A 14027-nucleotide genomic window follows, 5' to 3' on the forward strand; every position below is an offset into this window, starting at 1 on the left:
AAGTCAGGATATTGTTTTTCATCCTTTGACTTTCAGTTTATGAATTTTTTAAAATTAAATGTGTTTCTTGTATGCAGCATATTATTGGATCTTGCTTCTTAATCCATTCTGCCAGTCTGTGTCTCTTGACTGGTAAATTGAGATGTTTAACATTGATGGTTATAACTGATATGTAGTGACTTATCCTTGTTGTGTTATTTTCCTGTTGTTGGTTCCCCCTGTCTTTTTTTTTTTTTTTCATTTCTGCTAATTCTTTGCCTTTCCTAGTGGATTCCAGCTGCTGGAGTCCATGCTGCTATATTCCTTATTATCTCTTTCTACAATGTCCTTCAGAACATTTTGGAGTTCTAGTTTGGTGGTCATAAATTTCCTCAGATGTTCTTTGTCATGGAAGTATCTTATTTTTCCATCAATTTTGAAAGATAGTTTTGTGGGATACATCAGTTGGGGTTGGAAGTTGTTTTCCTTTAGGACTTGGAACACTTCACTCCAAGCTCTTCTTGACTTGAGAGTTTATGCTGAGAAGTCAGCTGTGATTCTGATGGGCTTTCCTTTATAGGTGATTTGTTTCTTTTCCCTAATAGCATTTAAGATTCTATTCTTAAGTTGAATTTCTGGACTCCTGACTATGATATGCCTGGCTATAGGTTGTTTTGATCACTGGAGTTCTATATGCCTCACTTATTTGTATGTCTTCTTTTTCCCCATCAGGAAAGTTTTCTGTCATGATATCTGTGAACATGTTTTTAATGTCATTCATGGTATCTCCTGCTTGTTCATTGACTGATTAATCTTAAGTTATTCTTTGTCTCATCTAGCAGCTGCTGGATTGATTTGTCATGGTCCTTTGCTATTTCTGAGGAATCTTTCTTTTTCTGGTGGCTAACTGCAAGCCTGTCTTCAGTATCTGAGATCCTGTCCTCACTTTGGCCTAATCTGCTTTGAATACTTTCAGTGGAATTTTTACTCTCCTGGATATCTCCTTGATTCTGCTTTATGGATTCCATTTCTTTTCTATGCTTTGCTTTACTACTTAAGCTTGTCTCTTTTTTGTCTGTGTTTGCTAAGCATAGTGTGTATTTTGGTAGTCTTTGGTAGTTACTTTGGAGATTATTTCTGATTTCATTTTTTCCAGAGCCTCATTCAATTGCTTTGTTGTTTCTCCTTCAGAGAGACCTGGTGTGGGGCTTTCAGATCGTCCCACCTCATTGCCTCCTGGGTTTACCTTTAGTGAACTGGATGTCTGGGGTTGCATCTTGTTTAAGTGTCTTCTCATTTCCTTTTTTTTTTTTTTTTTTTTTTTTTTTTTTTTTTTTTTTAGTTTGATCCTGGGGCAATGCTTATAAATTGCATTTGTGGCAATTTATTGGTAGTGTTTAGGGCCCTTTGGTTACTTCTCTCAGTATCTTCCAGGTGTAGCTAGTTTTTGGGTTTTGCCTGTGTTGGACGTTCCTACCCTTCCATTTGTTGGAGATGAGAGGTTGTTGTTTGTTTGGACTAGTCCCTGCTTCTTTCACAAGGCTTCACCGTATCTTCTGTGACCCTTAGTTAATCTCCGTCATGGAGTACCAGGACCAAAAGCACCAGCCAGTGCCATCCTTCACATCTACTGCTCTCCTCTACTGCTGCTCTTATTTCAAGGAAGCATCTCTTTCTCCATCAGTTTTGAAAGATAGTTTTGTGGGGTACATCAATCTGGTTTGATGTTGTTTTCTTTTAAGGCTTGGAATACTTCACTCCAAGCTCTCCTTGACTTGAAGGTTTGTTATGAGAAGTCTGCTGTGATTCTGATGGGCTTTCTTCTATAGGTGATTTTTTTCTTTTCTCTAACAGCTTTTAATATTTGGTTCTTATGTTTCTGGAATCTGGACTATTCTATGTCTTGGTGTAGCTTTTTTTTTTATAATAGCTAATTGCAGTCTATATGCCTCACTTATCTGAATGTCAAATTCTTTTTCCTTGCTTTGGAATTTTTCTCCCATGACTTCTGTGAACATTTGCATTATCTCCTGCTTTTTCATTGACTCCAATTAACCTTATGTTATTCTTCTTTGCTTCATCTAGCAGCTGTTGGACTGATATTTTTGTGATTCCTTGCTATTTCTAAAAAATTTTTGTTTTTGCCAGGTGTGGTGACTCATGCCTGTAATCCCAGCACTCGGGAGGCTGAGACAGGAGGATTGGTACGAGTTCAAGCCCAGCCTGGGCTACAAAGTGAGCTCAAGGCCAGCCTGAACTGCATATCGAGACCCTGTCTCAAAAAGACAAAAACAAAACAAAACAAAAACAAACAAAAAAAACAACAAAAAAACCCCTTTGTTTTCATGATTCCTCATGCCAATCCTGTCTTCTAGATCCAATATTCTTTCCTCTCATTGGCTCATTCTGTTGCATATACTATGCAGTTATTAATTTCCTACATATCTGTTTTAATTTGTTTCATAGATTCTATTTTCTTTCCTGTGTTGGGCATTCTTGGTTTTCATCACTTTTCTAAGCTCTTCCATTTTTTTTATATGTATCTCTCTAGAATCACTAACTGTTGATTATGGTCACCATCTCTGTAGTTATATGAGAAATTATTTCTGATTTGATTTTTTTCTAGAGTCTCATTCATGTGCTTTGCTACTTCACTGTTACCATTTCAAAGAGTCCAAGTATGTGTCTTTTGAATTATTGTACCTCATTGCCCCATGAGTTTGCCTTTGTTGAGCCAGACTTCTGAGGTTGCATTTGGGGAAGGGGGTACCAGGCATCAAACTCATGACCTCACACTTGCCAGGCAGATGCTTACACCACTGAGCTACATCCCCAGCCCAGTTGTATCCTTTTAAAGTGTCTTTTCATTTTCTACTTTTTTGCTTTAATTCCTCAGTTGATACCTGTAAATTGCTTATAGCAAGTAGCTTTATTGCCAGTATTTAGAACCCTTAGTATAGGACTGCTTCTCAGAAATGTCTTCCACTTGTAGCCAGCTTTTGGTTTTTAGGAATCAAAAGCTGCTGTCCCTTTTTCTTTGACACTGGCCTATAGTATTGTTAATGACTCATAGGCAATCTCAGTCTTGGCACACCAGGAAGAACAACTGATTAGAATAATTATATCACCTTGCATAAAGTAGTACAATCAGCAGTAACAATAGCATTAAACACAGCAAAGACAATGACAGACTGTGGTAACTATTAATTTGCCACCTTTAATCATCTGAATTACTTTATGGTTGTATAGCTAAACCTAAAACAAACCAGAAAATTGCATGCAGTAAATGTGCCCTTAGTATGGCAATTTTACCCTCAGGGGAGAAAATTTAAAAGAGCTTACAGGGGAGATGGAAGAAGAGGGAGAGATTAGAAGCAAAACTGGAGGACAAAGGAAGATTACACAAGCTTTGGGAAACTAGTAAAGAAGACCAGAGGGAAAGAGAAAAGGAAGAAATAAAAGCTAGAATAGAATAGAACAGAACAGAACAGCCTCAATAAGAAAACTAGAAACTATGTTGACACTTATCTAAAAACAAGACCAAGCAATCAGAAAAAGAAAACCAAACAAAAACAAGAAAAGAGAGGAAAAAAAGAAAAAATGTCTTCCACACATGTCTCTGCTATCACTGGTAAACAAAGTGGGCAGACAGAGTCCAGATCCATGCTGAGCCAGCCTGCAGCACCCTGTGTGCATCCTGTCAGATTCCTGCCGGCTTGAACTGGGCTCCTTGACCTCCTGCTGACTTGAATTTGCTTTCACCTCACCCTGACACTGGGAGCTACGAGATGGAGCCAGCAGCTCACAGCCTGTCCAAGATGGCTTTCTGGTCAATCGCCCTTTCCGGGGACATTCAAACCTTAATAACTCACCAACCACTACAGTTTGCTGTATCTGCCACTTCACTGTGCTGATGCATTTTTCCATGCAGGCCTCTGTGGTCACCAGTTGTCACCTTGTGACTGCAGGTGTGAGCTCTCCTCCCACACAGTGAGTCAGGGCTCAGGAAGAAAGCGCTGTTTGCCACTTCCTTCTCCTCCACTGAAGTCTCTTTCTTTGCTCTCTCCGTGTGCTTCAGTTTTTGGTGCAGATCCTTGCTGGGTATTGGGGACCTACTTCCCTCCTATTTCTCTTCCTCACATTGCTTTATTCCAGTGGCTGGACACCAAATCCACAGAGGCTGTTTGTCTACTGTTCACTACTCCACTATCTTCTTAGAAGTTTGAGGGTCTAGGGCTGGGGATTTAGCTCAGTGCCACAAGTGCTTGCTTTGCAAGCATGCAGTCATGAGTTCAATCCCTGGTACGGATCAAAAAAAAAAAAAAAGTTTGAGGGTCAGTAATTTAAAATATGGCTTTTTCCTCCTCTACCTACTCTGTATTCATAGCACAAAGATATAAAGTTAACTATAAAAGGGAAACAATTCTGAGCTTGAGTGCAAAAGTGCTGGGGAGAATTTTGAGGGTCTTAGTGACAATGTGTCTTTTACTGTAATTTTTTTTAATTTAAGCACTCATTGTATTTTTCTAACATGCCACATATGTAATCCTTCAGGACTGACTCTTTGCACTCAGTATTATATTTCTAAGATTAATTTACATATAATTACAATAAAGTCATTGAGAGTTCTCTATGAATGCATCATAATCCACATGTTCCTTTGCCTATTAATGGACATTGGGGTTGTTTTCAAGCTTTGGTAGGGGCTCTACCACTAAGCTACATCTCTAGCTTTTCTTAGTTTTTATTTTAAAATTAAGTTGCCCATCTGGTCTCAAATTTGTGATCTTCCTGCCTCAGGCTCCAAAGTATCTAGGATTATAGGCATGGATCATCATACCTAGTAAAAGGGGTTTTTTTGGTTTTGTTTTATTAAGGGCACATAAAAATTGTTTCTGGCCTTGAATTGATTACTTTTGAAGAAAGTACCTATTCAAAGATATATGATTGTAACAAGAAAAATAAGAGAAAGCTATCTCTTTCTCTGCTTCCCTCCCACCCTTGCATAAATAAAATGTGGCATATATATATATATAAGGGAATATTATTCAGCCTTTTAAAGTAGGAACATCTGGCTCATGCTACTGCATAGTTGCAACTTGAAGATAGTATGCTAACTGAAACAAATCAGTTGCAGAAGGGCAAATGTTTTATAACTTACCTATCTAAAATAGTCACATCCACAGACACAAAGAGTAGAAGGGTAGTTGCTAGGTGCTTAGAAAAGGGCAAAATACTTTTGTTTAAGACGTATAGAATTTCACTTTACAAAGATAAAGAATGAATTTATGATTCTACAGTGAGAATTCAAGCCTAGTGTAAACTATATAGTGAGACCCTGTCTTAAAATATCAAAATGTTCCACACATGTATTTGTGCTTGTATGTGTGTATATTATTATATGCACTTACTGATAATGATACATGAGAAACCATTATGGGTGACTGTCTTCAGGAAGGGCCTATGGGGAAGGATATGAAAAAGGCTTACTTTTTTTTTTTTTTTTTGTCTTTTTCCTTTTTATCAGTACCAGGGATCGAACTCACGACTGCCTGCTAAGGCTTACTATTTTTGAGAAAGGCCACATTTTTTCTTTGGGTAGTGAACTCACAACCTCACACTTGCCAGGCAGGCGCTTATACTGCTGAGCTAAATCCTCAGCCCAAAAAAGTCTTACTTTTTGACCATGTACTCCTCAGTACTATTTAATTATTTACTTCGTACAAATATCACCAACTGTATGTGTGTTGTGTGTATGATTTTGCTTTACAAATTTTTCACCATTTATAAAACTTAAAATAACCGGAAAGCAGGAGGACTGGAATAAATTCAGGCTACAGAAGTGCTTAAGCACAGATTTACTGCATGCCTGTTAGAAGAATGTAAAACCAAGAGTCCAAAACTGTTTTCCCTAGGGCTGGGGAGTATAGCTAAGGGGCAGACTGCTTGCCTAGTATGCATGAATGCATGAGGCCCTGGGTTCGACTCCTAGCGCTGAAAAATTTCTGTCTTCATTTACATAAAGGCTTACATACCATACATTTCAAACTGGCCTAAGTGTCGTAGAGAAACAAAATGGGTTTAGATTTAAACCCATTTACACTTTTGGTTTTTCTAAACAATTTCCACATTCTGTCTCATATAATTTGGTTTTGCTATTTTAACTTTGTATCTCTGGCATGTCAGGTTTTTCTGTGATTTCCTTTCTATTCCATTATGAGTTTTGATGCTAATTTTGTGTATTGGGGGAGGGAGCCTGGAACTGAACCCAGGATCTTCATGTTGAATTACATCATCAGCCCTTTTTTGTTTTGAGGTAGAATCTCCGTAAGTCACTTATGTTGCCCAGACTGGGTGCAAATTTGTCATTCTCCTGCCTCAGCCTCCCGTAGTGTTGTAGTATTACAGGAATACACTGCCATGCCTGGGTTTTCTATAACTCTTAAATATGTATAACCTGAAATAACCCAAATTTTAAAAGCTGTATGCAATTTAAGATTTCTTTCTGAAAGCATGGTAGACCCTGCCAGTGCTCTGCCTACCTCTAGGTCTGACTATTGGGTTTGTACCAGCTTCCAGCCATGTGGGGGCTTATGACAATGCAAGCCTCTGCCCTACTAGTGAAGCCATCCAGAAATGCAGGCCTATAGCCTCTCTGGAGCAGCTCTAAACCAAGACTAATAGAGTTGGTTTATAAATACCCCAACTGCTCTCCAAGTGGGTTACTCTGAGCTACGTGTCTCCATGGACTAACTCCCACAGTTTTTCACTTAGCCAAGGTGACCCAGCTTCATCACTGGTGTCCTTCCCTGTTTCCCTTTCCCATCTCTTATAGATATTTTCTGCAATCACCTCTCGAATTATTTGCAGTCAAACATCTGTTCCACTGAAGGGGAATCCAGACCGTGACCAGTGGTTAAGCTTGATGGTCAACTTCTTCATGTTGAGAAGCACCTAGAGATATTAGCATGCTGTGAGGTGCCAACCTCCATGTAGGGTTCCCCCACTGACGAGTTCTGAGCTGAGTGGGCTATGGAGAGACCCAGCCTAGTAGAGGGGCTGGATCAGGACTGCATGAGGTGGGTAGCTTTCCTCACCACAGGCCAAAAGCAATGTGCCAGTAAACCCTGGACTGAAACAGTGAACCAAATTAAACTTTTTTTTTTGTCTTTTTCGTTTTTATTGGTACCAGGGATCAAACTCACAACCACACACTTGCAAGGAAGGCGCTTATGCCACTGTGCTAAATCCCTAGCCCCAAATTGAACCTTTCAACTCCAGCAGATTGCCTAAAAATGGCGAGTTTGAGCCCAACCCGGGCAACTTATTGAGACCCTGCCTCAAAATTAAAGAAAAAAAATTTAAAAGGAACTAGGACCAGGCATGCTTGTGCCCACCTATAATCCCAGCACTTGGGGTGCTGAGGAACAAGATCCATGCAAGTTTGAGGTAAGACTGGGCTACATAGGGAGTTCAAGGCCAGCCTAAACAAAAAAAGAAAAAAAGGGGCTTGGGAAATAGCTCAGTGAGAAGGGCCAGGGTTTAGTCCTTAATCCCACACTACACAGAAGAGACACACAGGTGCACATGCTTCTTTCTTTTAGTTGCATATGTTGGATATTTGTCCCAGCAACAGAAAGGAAACTAACATAAAGACATAAGGGCCTAAATATGGTAGGGTATTACAGAGTCCCAGATGTTTTCAGTGTATGTGATATCAGAAGTTAAGGAGGCCTTAAATATTGTTTATTCTAATAAAACAAATCATTCAAAAAGATCTATTTGTGAACTGACTTTTTAATGGGTTGGTGGGGGCCAAGGTCTCACTATGTAGCCCAGACTGGCCTCAAACACACAGTAGTTCACCTGCTTTGACCTCCCGAGTGCTGGGATTATAGGTGTGCACTGCCACATCTTTCCCAATAACTGAAATTTGTAAGTAGGTACTTATTTCTAGTGTACTTACATTAAGAATATGAAACATAACATTTTGTCATAATCCTTTAATTAGAAATTTGCATTAGTGTTCATCTTTTATCTTGTGGCATTCATAGATGGAAGAGAACAAAATCCTGCAAGACAGAAGAATACTCACAGGGGCAAATAAGATGTTCTAGGAGTTCCAAGGAAGAAAAAGGTCTATGCAGTTTTGGAAAACTGTGAAGGAAGTAACACTAAAATGTTCAATTTCACTAGGTGGTGAAAAGAAAAAAGCCCATATGACAAAGGAAGCAGAATGAGAACAGATGCAGGAAGCCAAGATGAGGAATTGTGGCATCACCTCATTGGCTGAGACTTTGATAGCAGGCTGAAGAGGTCAGCCTCAGCGCTCAGGTGTAGGTCAGTGGTAGATGATGTGCTTGCATGTGCAAGTCTCTAGGTTCACATCTCTCACACACACACACACACACACACACACACACACACTGGAGTTTGTGCTTAGTTTACTAGATTTTGAAGACCTCCAGAACTTATTTTAATTTTGTTTACTCAGTTCTGGGAATGAACCCAGGGGCTTCATGCATGCTAAGCAAATGCTCTATCACTGCGCTCCAACTTGAATCCCAGACCTCACTTTGAAAAGAGATATTAGCCAGGTGTGGTGTCACACACCTGTAATCCCAGCATTCTGGAAGCTGAGGCAGGAGGATATCCACAAATTCAAGGCTCGTCTGGACTACATAGTGAGCTCAAGTTCAGCCTGGCCTACAGAAGACTCTCTCTTTAAAAAAATTAAAAGAAAAAGAAAAAGAGGAGGAGGAAGGGAAAGGATTGATTAGAGTTTCCAGTGGATTACAAGAGGGGAAAAGCTTGTAGAGACTAGTTAGAAGTTTTGAAAATTGTATAAGAAAAACTAGGTGAGCGTGTATAGAAAGCTTTAAATTCTCTCCTAAGTAGCTGAATACTCCTAAAATTGAATGAGTATCTGCTCATCTTCCCTGTAATTATGGGTTTGGGCTATGTAATTAAGTTTGTTTAAAGGAAAGCTCTGAAAAATAGTCAATGCCGAGACTATTAGCAAATCAAAGACGACGAAAGAACACAGGTGCTCACATACTGCTGGTGGGAACCTAAACTAGTTTAAACCTTTTGTTTGTTTTGAGAAAGGGTCTCTTCGTGAAGTCTGGGCTGGCTTTGAACTTGCTGGGATTACAGGTGGCTGGATACCACCACATTTGGCTGGACCAGGATCTCGTGAAGTTGCCCAACTGTTCTCAGCCTTACGATTCTCCCTTCTCAGCAGGCTGGGATTACACACATGCACCACCGTGCCGAGTTAGTGGTGAACATTTTTCGGAGGTGGAGGCTCAGCAAGGGAGTCCACTCTCAGAAGGGTCTGATTCTGTTCTCATGGAGTGAATTAGCTGTGTCAAGAGCAGGTTATTACAAAGCTAGTCCATCCTGTGCATGCAGTCCTCTCCATACAGCCACTTCCCTTTCCACTGCCTTTCCCCACTGCAGTGTAGCCACACAGGCCTCCACAGGACCCTGCTCCATACTATTTGGATTCTCCAGCCACCGGAAATAAGCTTTTTTTTTTTTTTTTTTTGAGACTGAAGTCTCATGTACTTCAGGCTGCCTTGAACTCACTATGTAGCATAAGCTGGCCTTGAACTCATGCTGATCCTTCTGTTTCATCCTACTCAGTGCTGGGATTACAGGTGTGGGTTAACATACCCAACACTTTTCTTTACTAAACATCTAGCCCTAGGTATTTTGTTATAGCAGTGTAAAGTTGTCCAACATACTTATCAAAAGCTCCAAATGGTATTTTTAATATAAAATTACTCTGAAATTCACATAAAATCTCAAAGGAACTCTTAATAGCCAAAAAAAAAATTTTTTTTTTGGTACTGGGGATCAAACTCACAACCTCATGCTTGCCAGGCAGGTACTTGTGCCACTGAGCTGTATTCCCAATCCCCAAAAAAACTTTAAAAAAGAAGATCAAATTTAAAGGACTCCAAACCTTCCTGAACCCAAAATATATATATATATATATATATATATATATATATATATATATATTTTTTTTTTTTTTTTTTTTTTTGTGTCTTTTTTCCTTTTTATCGGTACCAGGGATCGAACTCACGACTGCCTGCTTGCAAGGCAGGCACTTATGCCGCTGAGCTAAATCCCCAGCCCCCCAAAATATATTTTAAAGCCGGGTATGGTGGCACACACCTGTAATCCTAGCACTTGGGTGGCTGAGGCAGGAGGATCATTTCGAGTTCAAAAACAGCCTGGACTATAAAGTGAGCCCAAGGCCAACCTGAAATGCATAGTGAGGCCCTGTCTCAAAAAGACAAAAAAAGTCTATCCCAAAATATATTTTAGAGGGCTGGGGATTTAGCTCAGTGGCATACGCACCTGCCTTGCAAGCAGGCGGTCGTGAGTTCGATCCCTGGTACGGATAAAAATGAAAAAGACAAAAAAAAAAAAAAAAATATATATATATATATATATATATATATATATATTTTAGAGATATTGTAATCAAAACAATATGGGACTGACATAAAGACAGATCAATAAAAGTAAATACTTAGGGGCTGGAGATTTAGCTCAGAGGCAAAAGCACCTCCCTAGCACGCATGAGGTATAAGTCCAACCCCCAGTATCAAAAAAAAAAAAAAAGACTTAAACACATTTGTCCTAGTTATTTTCTCACTTTGAAACCCAACACCGACAAGTTTAAAAGTTTGTAGAAGTTTCAGTCCATAGTTGACTGGCTCCAAGGCAGGGCAACATGGGAGAGGAAAGCAGCAAAGCAGAAACAGTCCACTGGAGGGTAGGCAGGAGGAATGAGTCTCCCTTTCTTGTTCCCTTTTTAGTCCATCCAGGCCATAAGCCTATAGGCTTCCCTTTTCAATAGCCCCACCCCCCACAACCATGCTGAGCCAATCAGTGGACTGACCATCTTAGCATACCCACACACAGGTATCACACACCCACGACCCAGCCACCTCCCAAAAGCTCCGCCTATGAACTCGTGAGGCTTTGGAGGGATGTCCAGATATAAACTATAACAACACTCCTAGAGGAAATATAGGAGGAAAGTATCATGACATTAGATTTGGCAAAGATGCCTTGATATGACACCAAAACTACAGGCAACAAAAGCACAAATAGACAAATAGAACTATATCTGACTCAAAAACTTTTGTATATTAAATGATACAACACAGTGAAATGGCAAGCTACAGAATGAGAGAGAATATTGGCAAATTATGTACATAATAAAGGGTTAACTTCATGATATAGAAAGAACTTATGCAATTGAGAAACAAAGAATCAGCTCCATTAAGAATTTGGAACTAGGGGCCTAGGGGCCTAGCTCAGTGGCACACAAGCATGAAGTCCTAAATTTGATTCCTGATACCAAAAAATAATTGGAATTAGGTGTGGTGTACAGACCTGTAATCCCAGCACCTGGAGGCTGAGGCAGTAGGATAGCAAGACCACGGGATTTTGAGGCCAGTCTGGGCTATCTAGTGAGTTCAAGATCAGCCAGAACTACACAGTGCAACACCCTGTCTCAAAAAACAGAACACAAAGCAAAACAAGAAACAAAACAAAAAAGAATTTAGCAGACTAGGGCATACCTTATGGGTACGGCTCTTTGCCTCACCAATGCAAGACCCTGGTTTTGACCTCCAGCACCACACAACAATGAACAAGCGAATAAATAAAAAATAGGTGAACAAACACTTCTCAAAAAGTGAAATTCCTGTGACTAGTAAGAGTATGGAAAGGACCAAGTGTGATGGCACAGCCACATGCCTATAATCACAGCTACTCAAGAGGCTGAGGCAGGAAGATCACAAGTTCAAGGCCAATCTGGGCTGTTTAGTGGTATTTGTCTCAAAATAATAAAAAGACTGTAGCTCAGCAGTAGAGCAGTTGCCTAACAAACACAAGGCCCTGATTTCAATCCCCAGCACACACACACAAAAGTATTGTATGAGTCGGACTCTTCTTACGTGAGATGGCTAAGGTACTTCAATTAAGAGAGACAGAAAGTAGATTGGTGGTTCCAGGGTTAGGGAAATGGGGAAAGAGAAGTTGTTGCTTAATGGGTATAGAATGTGTATTGTAAAAGGAGAAGGTTCTGGGGGTCTGTTTCACAACAATATAAAAGTACTTAATGATTCTGTACTATTTCTACACTTGTTTCTGTTTTGCTTTTTTTCCTCTAAAAAAAATTCTATTGTGCAATTAAAAATGGTTAAGTTGAACATACCAATTCAGTGTGTTTCTTCTTTGTAAGAACTCTTTTTGTCTCTGGGTAATTATTTCGAATACAATACTATGTGTATCAACTATCATTAATCTCTTACTAGTTTGTTACAAAATTTCATTTTATTTAAGGAAAAACAGCTGAAAAAGGGGAGAAAAACAAAGAAAAAGCAAGAAAAAATGAAAGAAAGAGAGAAACAAAGAAAGAAAAAGAAAGGACACTAGACATTAGCTAGCTCTGGCAACACAGTGAGAACTTATCTCAAAACAACAGCACTGGGGTGTACCTCAGCGTGAAGGCACCGGGTTTACCCAGTACTACAAATATAATAAAATAAAACTAGATAAAATTTAAAATTAATAGAAGTAGGGAGTAGGGATATAGCTCAGTGCAAAGATCTCATAACACACACACACACACCACAACCAAGGTACATTGATAAATTTCTGTGTCATGTGTGTTCAACACTAAAAAAGAAAAAATGTAATGAAAATATATGTAAAGTTTTATTTCTGGGCTGATGGAAAGCAAATCTCACTGGACCTAGTGACACTCTTATAATCAGAGCTCTTGGGAGGCTGAGGCACAGGAATCCCATTTTGAAGGCCGATTTAGCAAGACTCTGACTCAAAAAAACAAATAGCCAGGCGTGGTGATGCATGCCTGTAATCCCAGCACTCAGGACGCTGAGGCAGGAGGATTGCTGTGAATTTGAGGCCAACCTGGGCTACAAAGTGAGTTCAAGCAGCCTGAACTGCATAATGAGACTCGGTCTCAAAAAACAAAAACAAAGCAAAACAAAAAATTTTAAAAACTCTTTAAAATTATATATTGTCCACAGAAAAGCATGTATAATTTTGATATGCATTTATAATATATTACCTTTATTCTAGATCTTGTAGCAGGTTACAGACATTTATTAGACTTTTTTTTTTTTTTTGTCTTTTTGAGACAAGTTCTCACTATGCAGTTCAGGCTGGTCTTGAGCTCACTTTGTGCCCAGTCTGGTCTCGAATTTACAGTGATCTCCTGCCTCATCCTCTTGAGTGCTGGGATTATAAGCATGGACCACCACACCTAGCTATTAGACTATTAAATAATAAATACAGAGGCTGGATGAGGAAAAAGAGTTACAAAGTAATGGTTGTGGTTAATTTAGGTCTGTGCTATCATAGTCTCTTCAAAAGTAAGCGGGGAGGAAAACTGAGGTTGTGCTATACTGAAGTGTTAACAGTTACCTCTAACTGTGGCCTTAATGGTAATTCTCTATCTTGTTTTCCTTTTATTCCGTTTCTGATTTGTCTCTAATTCTGTGGTACACATATAGTGGAGAAGTCAAAGCCAAAATCTTAAAGTGTAATATAAAAAATACTCAACAATAATACCGGTAGAGCCTTAGTCTCTCAAACACACAAAAGTCCATTGTGCATGCGGCCAATTATGTCCTTCAGCAGTGCATTCTGTGGAGAATGCAGCCCGCTGTCCCATGAACAATGGCTGGGTTAGAGCGCGCTGGACCCAGGTCACCTAGCATGGGCCACTTTTGCACAACATGTGAAGAAAATGCTAAATTGTTTATCAGTGATTTCATGAAACAAAAGAGGCAGTTCCCCCAGCTACTAGGAAATATTAACCCACTGGGCAAATATTCTCCATGGTTATAAGATACAAAAATGTTTGTACCTGATTTTTAAGTAGAAAAATGAGGAATTTTAAAGTGTTAATACTTAATATTTTTTAAATAAAGGAGAGCTGGTCAGGTGTGGGGGCATGCACCTGTAATCCCACCATTCAGGAGGTTGAGGCA

This window comes from Cavia porcellus, unplaced genomic scaffold, assembly GCF_034190915.1.
Source record: "Cavia porcellus strain 051 isolate PalLab524CR breed Dunkin Hartley unplaced genomic scaffold, mCavPor4.1 scaffold_7, whole genome shotgun sequence".
NCBI lineage: Eukaryota > Metazoa > Chordata > Mammalia > Rodentia > Caviidae > Cavia > Cavia porcellus.